Raw genomic sequence first — 14,183 nt, forward strand, 5'->3', positions numbered from 1 at the left:
TGGAATATGTAATGGAATGTGGAATGAAATGTGGAACGGAAAGTGGAATGGAATATGGAATGATATTTAGTATGGAATGCGGAATGGAACGGAATGGAATGTGGAATATAATGTGGAATGGAATGTGGAATGAAACATGGAATGGAACGTGGCAAAGAATGGAATGGAACGTGGAATGAAATGTGGAATGGAATGGAATAGGACCTGGAATGGAATCTGCAATGGAATGTGGAATGGAATGCAAAGGAATGTGGAATGGAAGGTGGAGTTGAATGGAAAGGAATGTGGAATGGAATAGGACATGGAATGGAATCTGCAATGGAATGTGGAATGGGATGGAAAGGAATGTGGAATGTAAAGTGGAGTTGAATAGAAAGGAATGTGGAATGGAATGCAATCGAATGTGCAATGGGATGTGGAATGCAATGGAATGGAATATGGAATGCAATGTGGAATGGAATGGAACGGAATGTGGAATGGAATGTGGAATTTAAAGGACGGTAATGTGGAAGAGAATGTGGAATGGAACGTGGAATGGAATGGAATGGAAAGTGGAATGGAATGTGCAATGGAATGGAATGGAAAGTGGAATGGAATGGAATGGAATGTGGAATATAATGAAATGGAATGGAATGGAATGTGAATGGAACAGAATGGAATGTGGAATGCCAAGTTATGTGATGAAATGAGGAATGGAATGGAATGGAATATGGAATGCAATGCAATGGAATGAAATGAGGAATTGAAAGGAATGGAATGTGGAATAGAATGGAATGTAATGTGCAATGGAATGGAAGAGGACGTGGAATGGAACGTGTAATGGAATTCAATGTAATATGCAATGAAATGGAATGGAACGTGGAAAAGAATGTGGAATTGAATGCGTAATGGAAACTGGAATGGAATGGAATGGAATGTGGAATAAAGCAGAATGGGATGGAATGCCATGCGGAATGGAATGTAATAGAATGTGGAATGCAATGGAATAGAGTGAAATGTGGAATTGAATGGAATGGAAAGTGGAATGGAATAGAACGGAATGTGGAATGGAATGGAATGGAACGTGCAATGCAATGTGCAATGGAATGTGGAATGGAATGTGGAATACAATGTGGAATGGAATGGAATGCAACGTGAAATGGAAAGTGGAATGGAATGTGGAATGGCAAGTGGAATGGAACGTGGAATGGAATGGAATGGAGCGTGAGATATATTGGAATGGAATGTGGAATGTAATATGGAATGGAATGCGGAATGCGACGTGGAACGGAATGGAATGCAACTTGGAATGGAATGTGGTAGAATGTGGAATGGAATGGATTGTAATGTGAAATGGAATGAATTGGAAAGTGGAATGGAATGGAATGGAACGTGGAATGGAATGTGGAATGGTACGTGGAATGGATGGTTTAATGGAATGGAATGGAATGTGGAAAAGAATGGAATGGAATGAAATGAGGAATGGAATGTGGAATGGAATGTGGAATGGAATGTGGAATGAAACATGGAATGGAACGTGGCAAGGAATGGAATGGAACGTGGAATGAAATGTGGAATGGAATGGAAGAGGATGTGGAATGGAATCTGCAATGGAATGTGGAATGGAATGGAAAGGAATGTGGAATGGAAGGTGGAGTTGAATGGAAAGGAATGTGGAACGGAATGCAATCGAATGTGCAATGGGATGTGGAATGGAATGGAATGGAATATGGAATGGAATGTGGAATGGAATGGAACGGAATGTGGAATGGAATGTGGAATTTAAAGGACGGTAATGTGGAAGAGAATGTGGAATGGAATGTGGAATGGAATGGAATGGAAAGTGGAATGGAATGTGCAATGGAATGGAATGGAAAGTGGAATGGAATGGAATGGAATGTGGAATATAATGAAATGGAATGTGAATGGAACAGAATGGAATGTGGAATGCAATGTAATGTAATGAAATGAGGAATGGAATGGAACGGAATATGGAATGCAGTGCAATGGAATGAAATGAGGAATTGAAAGGAATGGAATGTGGAATAGAATGGAATGTAATGTGCAATGGAATGGAAGAGGACGTGGAATGGAACGTGGAATGGAATTCAATGTAATATGTAATGAAATGGAATGGAACGTGAAAAAGAATGTGGAATTGAATGTGGAATGGAAAGTGGAATGGAACGGAATGGAATGTGGAACAAAGCAGAATGGGATGGAATGCAATGCGGAATGGAATGGAATAGAATGTGGAATACAATGGAACAGAGTGAAATGTGGAATTGAATGGAATGGAAAGTGGAATGGAAGAGAATGGAATGTGGAATGGAATGGAATGGAACGTGCAACGGAATGTGCAATGGAATGTGGAATGGCATGTGGAATGGAATGTGGAATGCAAAGGAATTTAATGTTGAATGTAATGGAAGGGAATATGGAATAGAATGGAATGGAATGCAATGTGGAATGGAATGGGATGGAATGTGGAATGGAATGCAATGGAATATGGAATGGAATGGAATGGAACGTGGAATAGAATGTGGAATGGAATGGAATGCGATGTGAAAGGGAAAGTGGAATGGAATGTGGAATGGAAAGTGGAATGGAACGTTGAATGGAATGGAATGGAGTGTGAAATATATTGGAATTTAACGTGGAATGTAATATGGAATGGAATGCGGAATGCGACGTGGAACGGAATGGAATGCAACTTGGAATGGAAAGTAGTAGAATGTGGAATGGAATGGATTGTAATGTGAAATGGAATGAATTGGAAAGTGGAATGGAATGGAATGGAACGTGGAATGGAATGTGGAATGGTACGTGGAATGGATGGTTTAATGGAACGGAATGGAATGTGGAATAGAATGGAATGGAATGAAATGTGGAATGGAATGTGGAATGGATCGTGGAATGGAATGGAATGAGCAACGGAATGGAAAGGAAACTGTAATGGAATGGAAGGAAAAGGAAAGGAAAATGAAACAGAATGTGGAACGGAATGTGAAATGGAAAGAGGAATGGAATGTGGAACGGAATGAAATGGAACGTGGAATGGAATGGAATGTAACGTGGAATGGAATGGAATATAACGTGGAATGGAGTGGAATGGAACGTGGAATGGATCATGGAAAGGAAAGAGGAATGGAATGCGGAATGGAATGTGGAATGGAATGGAATGGAATGTGGTATGAAATATGGAATGGAATGGAATGTGGAATGGAATGTGGAATGAAACGCATTGGAATGAGAATGGAATGTGGAATGGAAGGGAATGGAATATGGAATGGAATGTGGAATGGAATGTGGAATGGAATGGATTGGAATGTGAAATGGATTGTGAAACGGAAAGTGGAATGAGTCGTGGAATGGAACGTGGAATTGATTGGAATGGAACATGGTATAGAATGTGGAATGTAATGGAAGGGAATGTGGAATGAAATGTGGGGTGTAATGGAATGGAATGTGGAACGGAATGGAATGGAGTGTGGAATGGAATGTGGAATGGAACGGAATGTAATGAAGAATGGAATGTGGAATGGAATGTGGAAGGGAAAGTAGAATGGAATGGAATGTGGAATGAAACATGGAAAGAAATCGAATGGAACGTGTGATGGAAAGTGGAATGGACTGTGGATTGGAATGTGGAATGGAATGTGGAATGGAATGCAATGGAATGTGAAATGGAATGTGGAATGCCGTGTGGAATGGAATGGAATGGAACAGGGAATGGAACACGGAATGTAATGGAATGGAACGTGGAATGAAATGTGGAATGGAAAGTGGAATGGAAAGTAGAATGCAATGCAGAGTGGAATGGGATGAGGAATGGAACGGAATGGAATGTGAAACGTTATGTGGAAAGGAATGTGGGATGGAATGTGGAAATGAATATAGAATGGAACGGAATGGAATGTGAAATTGAATGGAATGGAATGTGGAATGGAAGGTGGAAAAGAATGGAAGGCAATGTGGTATTTAATGTGGAATGGAACGGAATGCAATGTGGAACGGAATGTGGAATGAAACGTAGAATGGAAAAGAATGGAATGTGGAATGGAATGGTATGGAACGTGGAATGGAATGGAATGGAAAGTTGAATGGCAAAGAGTGGAATGTGGAATTTAATGTCTAATGAAATGGTATGGAATGTGGTATCGAATGGTATGGTATGTGGAATGGAATGGAATGGAATGTGGAACGGAATTAAATGGAACGTGGAATGCAACGTGGAATGGAACACGTAATGGAACATGCAATGGAAAGTGGAACGGAACGTGGAATGGAACATGGAATGGAATGACAATGGAATAGAATGCAATGGAATGTGGAATGGAAGGGAATGGAATGTGGAATGGAATGGAATGGAATCGATTGGAATGTGGAATGCAATGAAAATGAATGTGGAATGGAATGGAATGTAATAGAATGTGGAATGGAATGCGGAGTGGAATATGGAAATGAATCGAATGGAATGTGGAATGGAAAGAAATGGAATGTGGAATGGAATGCATTGGAACATGGAATGAAATGGACCGTGAAATGGAATGGAATGGAATGTGCAATGTGAAATGGAATGTGGAATAGAATGTTAAAAGTAATGTGGATTGGAATGTGGAATGGAATGCGAAATGGAATGGGGAATGGAATGTGAAATGGAATGGGGAATGTAATGTGAAATGGAATGTGGAATGAAATGTGGAATGGAATGAAATGGAGCATGGAATGGAATGGAATGGAACGTGGAATTTAATGGAATGAAACGTGGAATGAAAAGTGGAATGGAATAGAATGGATTGCAGATTGGAATGGAATTCGGACAGGATTGGAATGGAATGTGGAATGGAATGGAATGGAATGGAATGTTGAATGGAATGGAAAGGAATGTGGAATGGAATGCGGAATGGAATGGAATGCAATGTGGAATGGAATGGAATGGAATGGAATGTGGAATGGAATGTGGAATGGAATGGAATGGAACGTGTAAAGGAATGTGGAATGAAACATGTAATGGAAAATGCAATGGAACATGGAATGGGACTGGGAATGGATTGAGTAATGGAATGGACTGGAATGTGTAATGAAAGGGAAAGGAATGCGGGATGTAATGTTGAATGGAATGTGGAATGTAATGTGTAATGAAACGGAATGGAACGTGGAATGGAATGAAATGGAATTGAAAGTGGAATGGAATGGGATGGAATGTGAAATGGAATGGAATGGAATGTGGAATGGTATGGAACTGAATGTGGAATTGAATGGAATAGAATGAGGAATGGAATGGAATGGAATGCGGAATGGAAAGGAATGGAATAGAATTTGGACTGGAATTTAATGGAATGTAACAGAATGTGGAATGGAATGCAATGGAATGGAATGTGGAATGGAATGTGGAATTTAATGGAATGGATTGTGGAATGGAATGGAATGAAATGTGGAATGGAATATGGAATGGATTATGGAAAGGTATGTGGAAAGGAACAGAATAGAATATGGAATGGAATCCAATGGAAAGTGGAATGTAATGGAATTGAATAGAATGTGGACTGAAATGGAATGGAATGAAACAGAAAGTGGATTGGAATGGAATGGAATGTGAATGGAATGGAAATGAATGTGAAATGGAATGGAATGAAATGTGGAATGGAATGTGGAATGGAATGTAATGGAATTAAGAATGGAATGTGGAAAGGAATGGAATGTGGAATGGAAGGTGGAATGAAATGGAATAGAATGTGGAATGGAATGTGGAATGAACTGGAATGGATTGTGGAATGGAATGTGGAATGGAAAGTGGAATAGAATGTGGAATGGAATGTGTAAAGGAATGTGGAATTGAACGGAATGGAATGGGGAATGGAATGTGGAATGGAATGGCATGGAATGTGGAATGCAATGGAATGGAATGATGAATGGAATGTGGAATGGAATGGAATGGAATGATGAATGGAATGTGGATTGGAATGGAATGGAATGTGTAAAGGAATGGAATGGAATGGAATGTGGTTTGGAATGTGGAATGGAAAGTGGAATGGAATGGAATATGGTGTGGAATATGGAATGGAACGTGGAATAGAATGGAAAGTGGAATGGAGTTGAATGGAATGTGGAATGGAGTTGAATGGATGTGGAATGGAAAGGAATGGCACGGAATGGTAGGTGGAATGGAATGGAGTGCAGTGTATTGTGGAATGGAATGTGGAATGGAATGGAATGGAATATGGAATGGAATGGAATGGAATGTGGAATGGAATGGAATGGAATGTGGAATGGAATGGAATGGAATGTGGAATGGAATGTCAAATGGAATGGAAGGGATTGTGGAATGGAATGTAACGGAATGTAAATGAAATGGAATGGAATGTTGAAAGGAATTGAATGGATTGTGGAATGGATTGGGGAATGGAATGGAATGCGGAATGGAAGGTGGAATGGATTGGAATGGAATGTGGAGTGGAGTGGAATGGAATGTGGAATAGAATGTGGAATGGAATTGAATGCGGAATGGAAGGTGGAATGGTATGGAATGGAATGTTGAATGGAATGGAATGGAATGTGGAATGGAATGTGGAATGCAGTGGACAGGAATGTGGAATGGAATGTTGAATGGAATGGAATAGAAAGTGAAATGGAATGGAATGGAATGTGGAATGGAATTTTGAATGGCATGGAATGGAAGGTGAAATGAAATGGAATAGAATGTGGAATGGAATGGGGAATGGAATGTGGAATTGAATGGCCAGGAATGTGTAATGCAATAGAATGGAAAGTAAAACAGAATGTGAATCAGAATGTGAAATGGAATGTGGAGTGGAATGGGAAACAGAATGAAATGGAACGTGGAATGCAATGGAATGGAACGTGTAAAAAAATGGAATGGAATGGAACTTGGAATGGAACGTGGAATGGAAAATTGAATGGTACGTGGAATGGAATGTGGAATGGAATGTTGAATGGAATGAAATGGAATTTGGAATGAAATGAGGAATGGAAAGGAATGGAATGTGGAATGGAATTTGGAATGTAATGCAATGGAATGAGAATTGAATGTGAAATGCAATGACATGGAATGTCGAATGGAATGTGGAATGGAATGTGGAAATGAATGGAATGTGGAAAGGAATGGAATGGAATGTTTAATGGAATGTGGGATGGAATTGAATGGATTATGGAATGAAATGAAAAGGAATGTGGAATGAAGTTGAATGGAATGGAATGGAATGTGGAGTGGAATGTGGAGTGGAATGGAATGCAATGTGGAATGGATTATGGAATGGAATGGAATGGAATGTGGCATGGAAAGTGGAATGGAATAGAATGGATTGTGGAATGGAACGTGGAATGGTATGGAATGGAATGAGGAATGCAATGAGGAATGGAATGTGGAATGGAACGGAATGAAATATGGAATGGACTGTGGAATGAAATGAGGAAATGTAAGAGGAATGGAATGGAATGGAACGTAGAAAGGAACGAGGAGTGCAATGGAATGGGATGTGGAATGGAATGCAATGGAATAGGATGTTGAATGAAATGGAATGGAATGTGGAATGGAATGTGGAATGAAATTGAACGGAATATGGAATGGAATATGTAATGGAATGGAATGGATTGTGGAAAGTAACCAGAAATGGAATGGAATGGAAGGTGGAATGGAATGTGGAATATAATGTGTAATGTATCGTGGAATGTAATGGAATGGAATGTGGAATGCAACGGAGTAGAATGTTGAAAGGAATGTGGAATGGAATGCAGTGGAATGAGGAACGGAACGTAATGTAATGTGGAATGGAATGTGGAATGGAATGTGGAATGGAAAGGAATGGAATGTGGGATGCAGTGTGGAATGGAAATGAATGTGGAATGGAGTGTGGAATGGAATGGAATGGAATGCTGAATGGAATGGAACGGAATATGGAATGGAATGTGGAATGGAATGAAGAATGGTAAGCAATGTAATGTGGAATGGAATGTGGAATGGAATGGAATGGAATGCTGAATGGAATAGAATGGAATATGGAATGGAATGTGCAGTGGAATGAAGAATGGAAAGCAATGTAATGTGGAATGCAATGTGGAATGGAAAGTGGAATGGAAAGGAATGTAATGTGGAATGGAATGTGGAAACAAAAGTGGAATTTCATGGAATGGAATGTGGAATGGAACGTTGAATGGAATGGAATGGAATGTGGGAAGGAATGGAATGGAATGTGGAATGGAATGGAATGGAATGTGTAATGAAATGGAATAGAATGTGGAAAAGTATATGGAATGGAATGTGGAATGGAAAGTGGAATGGAATGGAATGTAATGTGGAATGGAATGGAATGGAATGTAGAATGGAATGTGAAATGGACTGTGTAATGGAATGTGGAAAGGAAGGTGGAATGTAATGGAATGGAAGGTGGACTGAAAAGAGGAATGGAATGGAATGGATGGTGGAATGGAATGTGGAATGGAATGTGGAATGGAATGGAATGGGATGTAGAATTAAATGTGGCATGGAATGTGGAATGGAAGGGAATGGGATGTAGAATGAAATCTGGAATTCAATGTGGAATGGAATGTGGAATGCAATGTCGAGTGGAGTGTGTAATGGCCTGTGGAATGGAATGCAATGGAAAGTCGAATGGAATGTGAAAAGGAATGTGGAAGGGAACCTGAAATGTAAGGGAATGGAATTTGGAATGGAACGTGTAATGGAATGGAGTGGAACATGGAATAGAACGTGGAATGGAAAGTGGAATGGAATGGAATGGAACATTGAATTTAATGTGGAATGGAATGTGGAAATGAATGGAATGTGGATAGGAATGGAATGGAATGTTTAATGGCATGTGGAATGGAATTAAATGAAATGTGGAATGGAAAGGAATGGAATGTGGAATGGAATTTGGAATGTAATGCAATGGAATGAGAATTGAATGTGAAATGCAATGGAATGGAATGTCGAATTGAATGTGGAATGGAATGTGGAATGGAACGGAAAGGAATCTGGAATGGAATGTGGAATGTAATGAGCAATGGAACGTGGAATGGAACGGAATGTAATGTGGAATCGAATGTGCAATGGAATGTGGAATGGAACGGAATGGAATTTGGAAGGGAATGTGGAATGGAACGTGGAATGGAACGTGGAATGGAATGTGGAATGGAATGGAATGAAATGTGTAATGGAATGGAATGGAATGGAATTTAAAGAGAAACAGAATGTGGAACGGAATGTGAAATGGAAAGTGTAAGTGGAATGTGGAACAGAATGAATTGGAACGTGGAATGGAATGGAATGGAATGGAAAGGAATGGAATGGAATGGAACGTGGAATGGAACATGGAAAGTAACCTGGAATGGAATGTGGTATGAAATGTGGAATTGAATAGAATGGAATGTGGATTGGAATGTGGAATGGAACTGAATGGAATGTGGAATGGAATATGGAACGTTGAATGGAATGTGGAATGCAATGTGGAATGGAATGTGGAATGGAACAGAAGGGAAGGTGGAATGGAATGTGGAATGGAATGTGGAATGGATCGTGAAATGGAAAGTGGAGTGGAATGGAATGGAATGTGGAATGGAATGTGGAATTCAAAGTGAAATGGAAAGGAATGGAATGGAATGTGGAATTGAATGTGGCGTGAAATGGAATGGAATGTGCAATGGAATGTGGATTGGAATGAAATGGTATGTGGAATGCAATGTAGTATGGAATGGAATGGAATGGAATGTGAAAGGAATGAAATTGAATGTGGAATGGAAAGTGGAAAGGAATGGAATGGAATGTGAAATGGAATGTGGATTGGAATGGAATGGAATGGAATGTGGAAAGGAATGGAATGGAATGTGGAATGGAATGGAATGGAATTTTGAATAGAATGTGGAATGGAATGCAATGGAAAGTGGAATTAAATGGAAAGGAATGTGGAATGCAATGTAATGGAATCTGGAATGGAATGGAATGGAATGTGGAATGGTATGTGGAATGGAATGGAATGGAATTGAATGTGGAATAGAGTGTGAAATTGATGGAGTGGAATGTGAAATGGAAAGGAATGGAGTGTGAAATGAAATGTGCAATGGAACAAAATGGAATGTAATGTGGAAAGGAATGTGGGATGGAATGGAATGGAATGTGGAATGCAAAATGGAATGGAATGGAATAGAATGTGGAATGGAATGTGGAATGGAATGGAATGGAATGTGGAATGAAATGGAATGGAATGTGTAATGGAACTGAATGGAACATGGAATGGAACGTGGAATGGAACGTGGAATGGAATGTGGAATGGAATGGTGTGTGTAATGGAATGGAACGGAATACGGAATGGAATGGAATGGAATGGAATAAATGAATAGAATAAATGAATGGAGTGGAATGGGATACGGAATGGAATGGATTGGAATGTAATACATGAATGGAATGGAATGTGGAATGGAATGGAATGGTATATGGAATGTAATGGAATGGAATGAAATGTGGAATGGAATGCAATAGAATACAGTGGAATGGAATGTGGATAGGAATGCAATGTGGAATGGAATAGAATGTGGAATGGAATGAAAAGGAATGGAATGAAATGGAATGGAATGTGGAATGGAATGGAATGGAATGTGGAATGGAATGTAATGGAATGGAATGGAATGTGAAATGGAATGGAAAGCAATGTGGAATGCAATAGAATTTCTATTGGAATGGAATGGAATGGAATGCGGAATGGAATCGAATGCAACATGGAATGGGTTAGAATGGAACGGGGAATGCAAAGGAAAGGAATGTTTAATGGAATGGAATGGAATGTCCAATGGAATGTGGATTGGAATGGAATTGAATTTGGAATGGAAAGTGGAATGGAATGGAAAGGATTGTGAAATGGAAAGTAATGGAATGTGGAATCGAATGTGGAATGGAATGTGCAATGCATGGTGGATTGGAACGTGGAATGGAATTTGCAGTGGAATGTGGAATGGAATGTGGAGTAGAATGGAATAGAATGTGGAATGGAACGTGGAATGGAACGTGGAATGGATCATGGAAAGGAAAATAGAATGGAATGTGGAGTGGAAAGTGAAATGGAATGGAATGGAATGTGGAATGGAACGTGGAATGCAACGTCGAATGGAATATTGAATGGAAAGTGGAATGGAATGTGCCTTGGAATGTGGAATGAAAAGTGGAACGGAAAGGAATGTAAAGTGGAATGGAATGTGGAATGAAATGGAATGGAAAGTGGAATGGATCATGGAATAGAACATGGAAAGGAATGTGGAATGGAACGTGGAATGGAATGTGGAATGGAATGTGTAAGGCAATGTGGCATGGAATGGAATGGAATGGAATGGAATGTGGAATGGAACGTGCAATGGTTCCTGTAATTGAACGTGGAATGGATCGCCGAATGGAACTGGAGGGGAATGTGATATGGAATGTGGAATGGAATATGGAATGGAACGTGAAATTGAATGGATTGGAATGTTGAATGGAACATGGAATGGAATGGAATGGAATGAGAAATGGAATGTGGAATGGAATGTGGAATGGAATGTAATGGAATGTGGAATGGAATGGAATGGAATGTGGAAAGGAATGGAATGGAATGTGGCATGGAAAGGCATGGAACGTGGAATGGGACGTGGAATGGAACGTGGAATACAACATGGAATGGAACGTGGAATGGGACGTGGAATGGAATGTGGAATACAACATGGAAAGGAACGTGGAATGGAGCGTCGAATGGAATGGAATGGAAAGTGAAGTGGAATGGAAAGGAATGATGAATGGAAAGTAATGGAACGTGGAATGGAACGTGGAATGGAAAGTGGAATTTAATGGAATGGAACGTGGAATGAAATGTGGAATGTAATGGAATGGAATGCAACGTGAAAAGGAATGTGAAATGGAATGGAATGGAACGTATTATTTAATGGAATGGAACTTGGAATGGAACATGGAATGGAATGGAATGGAACTTGGAATGCAACGTGGAATGGAAAGTGGAATGGAAATTGGAATGGAGCATGGAATGGAATGGAATGGAACGTGTAATGGGATGAAATGGAATGTGGAATGGAAAGGAATGCAAAGTTGATTGGGACGTGGAATGGAAGATGGAATGCGACGTGGAATGGAAAGTGGAATGGAATGTGGAAAGGAATACAATGGAATGTGAAATGGAATGGAATGGAATGTGAAATGGAATGGAATGGAGTGGAATATAGAATGGAATGGAATGGAAAGGAATGGAATGGAATGGAATGGAATGGAAAGAAGAATGCAATGGAATGGAATGGAAAGCAGAATGCAATGGAATGAAAGGTGGAATGGAATGGAATGGACTACAACGAAATGTGGAATGGAATGGAATGCAATGGAAAGTGAAATATAATTTGGAAAGGAATGTGAAATGGAATGTGGAATGGAATGTGGAACGGAATGAATTGAAACGTGGAATGGAATGAAATGGAACGTGCAATGGACTGGAACGGAATGGAAAGTGGAATGGAACGTGGAATGAAAAATGGAATGGAATGTGGAATGGAATGTGGCATAGAATAGAATGGAACAGAATGTGCAATGGAATGTGGAATGGAATGGAATGAGGAATTGAATTGAGCTTGGAATGGAGTGGAATGAAATGTGGATTGGAATTGAATGGAATGGAATTTGGAATGGAATGGAATGGAATGGAATGGAATGGAATGTGGAATGGAATGGAATAGAATGTGGAATGCAATGGAATGTAATGGAACTTGGAATTGAATGGAACGGAAAGGAACGTTGAATGCAATGGAATGGAATGGAACGTGGAATTGAATGCAATTGAATGGGGAAAGGAATGTGGAATGGAAAGTGGATTTGAATGTGGAATGGAATGGAATGGAATGTGGAATGGAATGTATTGGAATGTGGAATGGAATGGAATGGAATGTGGAATAGAATGGAATGGAATGGAATGTGTAACTGAATGTGAAATGGAATGTGGAATGGAATGGAATGGAATGAGGAATGGAATTGAATTTGGAATGGAATGGAATGGAATGTGGATTGGAATGGAATGGAATGGAATGTGGAATGGAATAGATTGGAATGTGGAATGCAATGTGGAATGAAATGTGGAATTGAACGGAATGGAATGTGGAATGGAACGTGGAACAGAACAAGGAATGGAACATGGAATGGGATGTTCAATGGAATATGGAATGGAAAGTTGAATGGAATGGAATGGAACGTGGAATTGAAAGCGGAAAGGAATGGAATGGAATGTGGAATAGAACATAGAATGAAACATTTAAAGGAATGTGGAATGGAACGTGGAATGGAATGTGAATGGAATGTAGAAGGGAATGTGGAGGGGAATGGAATGGAATGGAATAGAATGTGGAGTGGAACGTGCAATGTATCGTGGAATTGAGTGTGGAATGTATCGTGGAATGGAACGTGATATGGAATGTAGAACGGAATGTGGAATGGAATATGGAATGGAACATGAAACTGAATGGAATGGAATGTTGAATGGAACGTGGAATGGAATGGAATGGAATGTGGAATGGAAAGTGGAATGTAATGGAACGGAACGTGGAATGGAACCTGGAAAGGAAGTTGGAATGGAATGGAATGGAATGTGGAATGAAACGTGGAATGTAATGGAATGGAAAGTGGAATGGAACTTGGAAAGAATGGAATGGAACTTAGATTAGAATGTGAAATGGAATGTGGAATGGAACGTGGAATGGACCGTGGAATGGAATCGACTGGAATGTAGAATGGAATGGGATGGAACTTGGAATGCAATGTGGAATGCAATGTGAAATGGAACGTGGAATGGAAAGTAGAGTGAAATGGAATGGAATGTGGAATGGAATGGAATGTGGAATGGAATGGAATGGAAAGTGGAATGGAATGGAATGGAATGTGGAATGGAATATAATGGAATGGGGTATGGAATGGAATGGAATGTTTAATGGAAAGGAATGGAACGTGAAATGTGTCATGGAATGGAACAAGGAGTGCATCGTGGAATTGAACGTGGAGTGGAATGTGCAATGCAATGGAATGGAATGTGGAATCTAATGGAATGGAATATGGAATGGAATGGAATGGAGTGGAAAGTGGATTGGAATCGAATAGAATGGAATGGAAGGCAGAATGCGATGGAATGGAATGTGGAAACGAATGGAATGGAATGGAATGTGCAATTGAATGG

Source organism: Pongo pygmaeus, chromosome 14 (assembly GCF_028885625.2).
Source record: "Pongo pygmaeus isolate AG05252 chromosome 14, NHGRI_mPonPyg2-v2.0_pri, whole genome shotgun sequence".
NCBI classification, from domain to species: domain Eukaryota; kingdom Metazoa; phylum Chordata; class Mammalia; order Primates; family Hominidae; genus Pongo; species Pongo pygmaeus.